The sequence below is a fragment of the Chenopodium album genome, chromosome 1, assembly GCF_948465745.1.
Source record: "Chenopodium album chromosome 1, dcCheAlbu1.1, whole genome shotgun sequence".
Classification (NCBI taxonomy): domain Eukaryota; kingdom Viridiplantae; phylum Streptophyta; class Magnoliopsida; order Caryophyllales; family Amaranthaceae; genus Chenopodium; species Chenopodium album.
Window position 1 is genome coordinate 22,218,171 of NC_137834.1, and position 7,958 is coordinate 22,226,128.

Genomic DNA, 7,958 nt, shown 5'->3' on the forward strand with positions numbered 1-7,958 from the left:
CTTGTTGTAGTATTCACTGATTGACATGTTTCCCATTCTTAGGTTGGTAAACTCCATACACTTCTGCTTTCTAAGGTAGGAAGGGTAAAACTTTTCTCTCAAGGCTTCCTTGAACTCATCCCACCCAAAGTTTGGTCTTTTCAGCAACTTATCCTTTCTTTGGGCCCACCATAAGTCAGCTTCCTCCCTCAAGTAGTAAACCCCATTATTCACCCTCAGCTCGCTTGGGCAATTGATAGCATCAAACAGCTTGTCAAACTCCCTAATCCAGTTTTCAAGGCTGGTTGGGTCCTCTTTTCCCAAGTAAACAGGTGGTTTAGCTGCAGCTACCCTCTTAAAGACTTCACTATAGGCATCAAGCTCGGGATTTCGGTGTTCCCTGTTCACCACCTTCGTGATGTTCTCAGCAATTTGGGTCAGCTGCTTAAGGACCTTTCCAACTTTGGAACCAGTGCGCTTACTCCTTAAATGTTCCCTCAATCTTGGAGACATAAATCATGGGTATGATTATTACACTTGGAAATCAAAACAAGTTCTACTCATACAAGTATTTAATTCACTTAATAACATAGAGAAATTTCAAATAATTCATTTTATTTCATTAATAATTAATGAAAATACAACTTTGTCACTTAGGACAATTATTGAAACATGAAAAAAAAAACATAGTTAAAAAACAATCAAATAACACTATGGGCATAACCATCTTCAATAGGATCATAATCCGGATCATCAATTCTATTGCTTGGTTCGGCCATGAGAGTTGGGTTATAACCACTATAGCTTGGAATAAGGCCTGATGAGATTGACCCAGATTTACTTATATTTCTGTCTGGGGCAGGAGTGTAACTTGGGCATTTTGTTGGACTTACATCCCCACAAGGTTGGCCTGAAGAAGGTTTGGGGTTTTGGGCTCTTTCTTTTGCAGTTTGAGAATGAGTTATGGGCCTTTTTGCAACATGGAAATGGGCTTTTGGGCTAGGTTGTTTGGAAGTTTCATAGCTTGGAGTTTGGCTAAGAGAACGATAATGTTTGCTCCTACCAAGAGGTGGCATGGACTCATCACTAGATTCCACATACTCATGTCGCTTCTTTGGGTATGAAAAAGGTACTTGGGCATTCAAGAAGTACATTTGGTCATTAGGTCCAAAGGTGCGGTCTTTTGGGATCGTGGGAATTTTCACAACTTTCCTCTTAGGTTCATACTTGCGCTCCACATAGTGCAAGTCCCTCTTAAAACTAGACATGGTTGCTAACCACTTCCCTTCATGATGGTGCTTCTCATTCCACAGTGTTCCATCTTCCTTGATCACATCCCCATATTTGTCAAAAAGAGGTTGGTATTTCATAATCCTAGGTAAATGGGCCAAAGCCAAAAGGACCATCCAAGGTTGTTGGGTCAAGACTTCCTCACCGTCCTTCTCATATAAGGTCAAGGCCAAAGTACAAATTCCAGTTATGAAATCACTAACTGTGACTCCACTATCTTTCAAGTAATGAATGTCAAAATATTGGTGTCTCATTGCATCAATCATTTTCATTTGTTTCACACATACATGCAAAACAATTAATTAAGTGTCAAATCACACAAACAATCCAATTCAAAATCCATTTGCAATAAGCAATTCATAACTCAACCAAACATAACTCAAGATTACCCAACCATGGGTAATAACTCAAAAATTCGGACCTCTAGACCACACTCTAAGGTGTTTTAACACCAACTTTAATGCACACATAATCACATACTCAAGTTTCAAACAATTTCAATTCTTTTTATTTTCGAAAATAATAAATATGTACTTGAATCGAGATTAAAGGACGGTCGAGCCCGCGTCTCCCAGGAAAGTTACCTACGACGTTGAGATGAGCCTTTCCTAGATAGAGAGTCGTACCCATTATAGGACTCCGTAAAGAACTCAATAATCCTTTTCTCCTTCGTCTTTCCACAAATAAGAAAATAGTTTTTAAGTAAAAATAAAGCTTTTGACTCACACACAAATGCGAAACTCTATTTATCCTATATGCCCTCTTAAGTCTACCCACAATTTTAATTACTATTCCAATTTTAATCTTTTTCGGACCTTGAAAACTGATACCACTTTGTAACACCCCCAAATCTCCCTCTACGGAAATACTAGTATTATCCGTATAATTATACCGTAGGGATAGACTTAGGCGTATTACCGCCGCATGATTACGCAAGGCTACTCAACTAACTAAAAATAACAATACTTTGCAGCAGAAACTCAAATACTCTTCTTTATTAATAATAACCATAATAGTAACCAATGTTATGAGTACTCAAAATAGATACAAGACCAAATTCCTAATTTAGTGAAAACCAATCCCGGGACTCCAATGCATCATTTATTGACTCCAACCTGAAATAAGCAACACTGCTTACCATTACGGTAAACAGGGCAAACCAAAACAAATAAGAAGTACGAGTTAGCAAAATATGCTAAGTACAGTAAGTGCAAGATAATTAAACTCAATTTATTCCAATAAATAATCCAATAATTCCAAACTCATGGTTTAAAACCAATTCTCAATAATTCCAATATCAATAATCAATAAAACCAATTCCAATTATTTAAAAACCAATTCCTCATATTAAAACCAATTCCTCTCCCAAGTGTGCACACCCCCCAAGCTAGTCTCCTTATGTTACAAGGTTATTCTTGAGGAAAGACCCGGTCATGCAAAGTCCAAGGCCTTATCAATAAACCAAATCCGCATAGTGGGATTACCAACATGCTTATAAAGAATAAATAATAATAAATCCACGATTCAATAAATCCTATTTTAAATCAAATAATTCATCCTTTAATAATAATAATAATTCAAACTTCTTTTAATAAATTCAACATGCTTTTAAAATCAATCCTTTTTAAACATGAATAATAAATTAGTTAATCAAAACCTGTTATAAAAAATCAATACTCCAATTTAATTATGAAAACCAATCCTTTAAACATACTTTTAATTCATAAACCATAATTCAATTCAATTTAATTCAGTTAATCATAAAATCATTCAAACATGTTATTTAAATCGATCACTTTCAAGGTATCTAGCCACCTAACGTACCTTGATCTTCACTTAGCCAACAACACTTAAAAAGAACTCTCAAGTAGCTTGATCAAAAACACCCTACAAATAAATATAACCTTAATCAATATAAGGTTAACAAATAATCACAAATAATTAAATTAAAACCTCCCAACTATGTGTACATGAACCTCTTAAATTAATTCAACATGAACATTATTAAAATATGATTTTATATAATTAAAATTACTCATAATAATTTCATATTAATCTCCCATAATAATAATAATAATAATTGAATAAAAGAAAAGGAGAAGAAAAGAATTGGATTTGCGTAGGAAATAATAGGCAGAACTTTCAGAGGCTATAACTCCTTTGATATAGCTCCTAATTGGGTGATTCTTGAGCCCAAAATCAAGGAATTTTTGAGAGGAAAAACTGTATGTGAATTGTCAATACCCCAAAAACTGACCAGAAATGCCCGAAAATTGGCTTCAAAGATGAACGGGATGATTTGTGTAAAATTGAGGAGAATAAAAGAAGAGAATTGGTGTGAAGAATGTGAGAGGTATAAAGGGGTATTTATAGGCTAGTATGAGAATGAATTATGGTAGGAAAATGTAGGAATAATTATGGTAATTAGGGTTTAAGAGATTACTTGGAGAAGTGAGCAAAGATTTAAGGAAAGTTTTGATATTTGAAGGGATTGTGTATAACTGAATATGGAAGGTATGTATGTCATGAATAATATTAAGGAAATTGGGATTGCTTGGGGAATAATTAAGAAGAATAAATGGCAAGAAAATCTAATAATTGGATATCAAAAAGATGGAGAATTAGAATTATAGAAAATAGGAGATTTTAGGGAGGTAATTAAAAATACAAATTACCAAAATATTTTCCCAAAATCTTTATGGGATGGCCAAAATTATTGAGCTTTACTAAGCTCATATTTTCGGCCTTCTTATTTAGTATTTAGGAATATATTTTTCTAGTTTAAAGGAATTAAAAATTATTGTGTAAAAAATATTTATTGTAATAAATAATTAAATAATAAAATACCAAATATTCACCAAATAATTTAACTAAATAAAAATAAGATTTTCACATAGGAAAATCCAAAATTATTAGCTAATTAATTGGGATTTTCGGACCTATTAAAATAATAATAAAATATAGATTTTGCCTTAATTAAAATATCTGAAATAATGCGGTTTTTAAAATAGGATAAATGGATAATAAATCTTATCCAAAATAATGATTAGTTTTAAAAATACTTTTGGCGCCAAAATTCAAATATTATTTTGGCTCCAAATAATAAATTTACTAAAATACCCTTTTTATAAAATAATTCCTAATTAATTAATTAGAAAAATACGTATGAAAATACGGGGTATTACAAGAGGCTAAGGTTTATTAAACATGATAAATTTTAATTGAGAAAATATTAGTTACTCTATAAGAGTAACATTAGAAGTTATTTTACGACCGCTCTCGTTTTTTGTCTCTTTTAGTTGGGGTTAAAATCGTAAATTTTAGTAAAAGTCATGAAAACGGTAGTTTGGGATTTAATGTCTGAGAAAATGACACTACGAAGAATAGGCTTTCTCAACAATGGAAAATGAGGAATCCTCTATTCTTTAACAATGGAGCTCTTGGAAATCAATGGAGGATGGAAATTCACAAGCAAATGATATATACTTTTTCTTTAGGGTTAATGATGAGTGACATTTATGCCACTCTTTTATCCTTTTTCTCTAAGAATTCTCCCCTCATTTGCACTTTTTTGGGCCTTTTCTAAGCATTTTACCTTAGTTTTGTTTTCTCCTTTCCCTTCTCGTGTTTCCTTCCCTTTTTCCCCTTTTTCTTTGGTTTTCTTAGTGTTTCTTTGTTGTTTTGTAGGTTGTTGGCCCTTATGGATGAACCTATGAATGCATGTCAAGCTGTGGAAGGGAAATGAGATGCTCAAGGAGGGTGTAATGGCCATACAGGAGCCGCGGGCGCGGAGCCAAGAGCCGCGAGCGCGGCGCTTAATGCTGAAAAATGACCAGGAACTCGGAGATGTTGTGCCGCGCCCTGGAAGAGGTCTCTCCTCCTTGACCCGCGGGCGCAACATCTAAGAGCCGTGGGCGCGGCGTATCGAGGCCCCTTCTTTTCCCTTGATTCCAGACCGCGGCCTCTCCTCAGCAGGAGAGGCCTCTCCTACTTTCAGCCGCGGGCGCGGGTTGCTGGGTTAAGCAACTCCGTACCCAGATTAAAGAAGGCGCAGATGCTTGCTAGAGGGCTCTCCTTGATGTTTTATTTCCGTCTTTTGTGATGCATATAAATAGCCCCTTATTTAAGTTTGTAATTATCTTTTATCTTATCAACATTTTAGCCCTAATCTTAGAGAGAGAAAGTAGATTATTACTCAAGTTTCCTTTATTGTATTGAACTTTGGTAAAGTTTAATCTTCAATCAAGCAAGACTTCAACCTTTCATCTTTCACTAATCCTCTCTTTAGTTTTCTCTAATCCTTTATTTTAGCTTTATTTGTTTGCCTTTTTGTTGCTTATTTTCATTAACCTTATTAGTTCATCTAGTTATTATTGATTTCATTGTTCTTAATCATGTTTTGTTTTATGATTCTTGAGTTTATTTCTAATTTTGATATTATGTTTAATCTCCCTTCTATAGGCTAAATTCATAGTTAGGGGAAGGGGGTGAAAAATATGTGTTGATTTTGGATGAATGATGATGGTTGGATTGAACTCATGCCATAAATTGATGAAAGATATGATTTTTGATAGCTTGAGATTATTGTGGCACTTTAATTGATGTTTTCTAGTTTAAATGCATGAAAGTGATTTGAACTAGATTAAGATCATCTCTATTTTAATGACTGCAAGAGAATGAGTTATTAAAGTGGAGTTTTATGGATTGTGCTTCTTTATTCTCTTGATTTGATTGTAACTAATAGGATGCATGAGAATGATCCTAATTAGTATAGACCTTTTTCATTGATTTGCCTAGACTATTGCATGAGAATGAATTGTTTAGGTAGAATATTGTGTTATTTGGCATGTTCATCATGATAACCATTATTGTTCCCCTCTTTCTAATCATGTTTGACACCCCCGTACCCCTAGCGTCGTTCTCTCTTGATTTTAATCATCATTATCTTTGCTTATTTGTAGTTTTAGTGCTATTTATTCAAAAACCAACAAAAACATTCCCTTTTTTACTCTTGCATTAGTGAATATTGATGTTGGACGAGTGAGCTTCCTTAGTGGTTCGACCCTTTACATGCCCCTATATTTGTATTAGGGTAGTTTAGGAATATAAATGATTAAATTGATTAGGGTAATAGTTTAACGACCTATCTAACCCTCGATCAAATTTAGGCGCCGTTGCCGGGGAAGTGTCTTGTTTAGCGTCTACTTTTGCTTTTGTTGGAGTCATTGTTCTTGCTTTTCTTTTTGTTTTGTTTGTTTTGTCATCCTTGTTATTGCTAATTGTTTGCTTAGCTTTGGTGAATGCTTAGGAGGTCTCAAGGGCCACCCACACATCAAATTCACCACGAGATTGACCGAACTTTGAGACAAGTCCGAAGGATTTATCAAGAAGAGGGAAGAGGTCTTGGTGCTATAGTTGATAGTGAGAGTGATTCTTACTCTTCAAGTTCGCAAAGAGGATCAATGGCGGGACAAGAAGATGATGTTTTGTTTCGTGAGTTCGGAAATCCGGAATATTATAAGCTCACGGGAGGGATTTTGCTACCCGTCACGGAAACCAACTTCACAATCCATCCCCAATATACTAGAAAGGTTTAATCAGAGAAATTTTTCGAAAGTGCAAGTGAGAACCCCATAAAACATTTGGACCGATTCCTCGAGTTGTGCGCAGTGATGCAAACCAATGAAGTGAGTCAAGACTACATTCGTATGCATCTCTTCTGGCAATCTCTTACCGGAAGAGTAAAGAAATGGCTAAAGCAAGTAAAGCCTAACTCTATCACAACATGGAGGGAGGTGGTAAAGGCGTTCTTGAAGCGGTTTATCTTCGAGGAGAAGACCGCCAAAATGAGAAGGAAGATCGCATCATTTGAGTAAGAAGCCGATGAAAGTCTTGGTGAAGCTTGGGAGAGATTCAAAGAGTTGGTGCAAGCGTGTCCTCACCATGAGTACAATCAATGGTTGCTCATGCGGTTTTTCTCCGACGGATTGGAGCCCATGTCAAGAGCCAACTTGGATGCGGCGGCGGGTGGACAATTAGTCAAAATCCCCCAAAATCAAGTTAAAGCAACAATAAAAGAGGTAGCAAAGAACTACTCTTGGGGGGCTGAAGAAGGAATGCTCTAAAGAGAGGTGGGATTTATGAATTGGAGAAGGTTGATCAATTGCAACATCAAATTGATCAATTAACAAAAGGGCTTTCCAAGTTGAACACGAGTGTGAGTGCAAGTGCAAGTGGTGGAGCAAGCTCCACTCAAGTTAACTCTTTCTCTTGCCAAAATTGTGGAGGAACGAACCATGTTACATCTTATTGTGGAGGTTTGAGCCCCGAGAATGTAGCGGCATACAACACAGGGCAAGAAGGATTTAGAGGAAGCGGCGGTGGAGCAGCTTGGAGACAACCACTACCCAGGTTTGCATCTTAACCTCAACAATGGAACAAACAAGCTCAACCTTCCTACAATTCCAACCCTCAATATCAAAATCCACCTCCATCTCAACACCAAAACCCAAGAGGAAGCTACCTAAGGAACAACCAATAAAACAATCAAACCCAAGCACCTCAAAGAAATCAAGAACAAGCTCCTCAAGCGGAGCTAACACAAACTCAACTCCTTTAAGCCATGCATTCACAAATGCAAACTTTTGGGCAACAAATGCAAGAAATAAGAGCTCATAACAATATGGTTG

General features: G+C 35.8%; 1 non-coding gene across 1 annotated transcript; it reads right to left on the reverse strand.

Moving 5' to 3' along the window:
* Nucleotides 1–7,112: 7,112 nt before the first annotated feature.
* On the reverse strand, nt 7,113–7,218 carry LOC145565114 (small nucleolar RNA R71). Its single transcript, XR_014094969.1, has one exon. It is a non-coding gene; the product is annotated as a small nucleolar RNA R71 (small nucleolar RNA).
* Between the last annotated feature and the right edge of the window lie 740 nt (nt 7,219–7,958).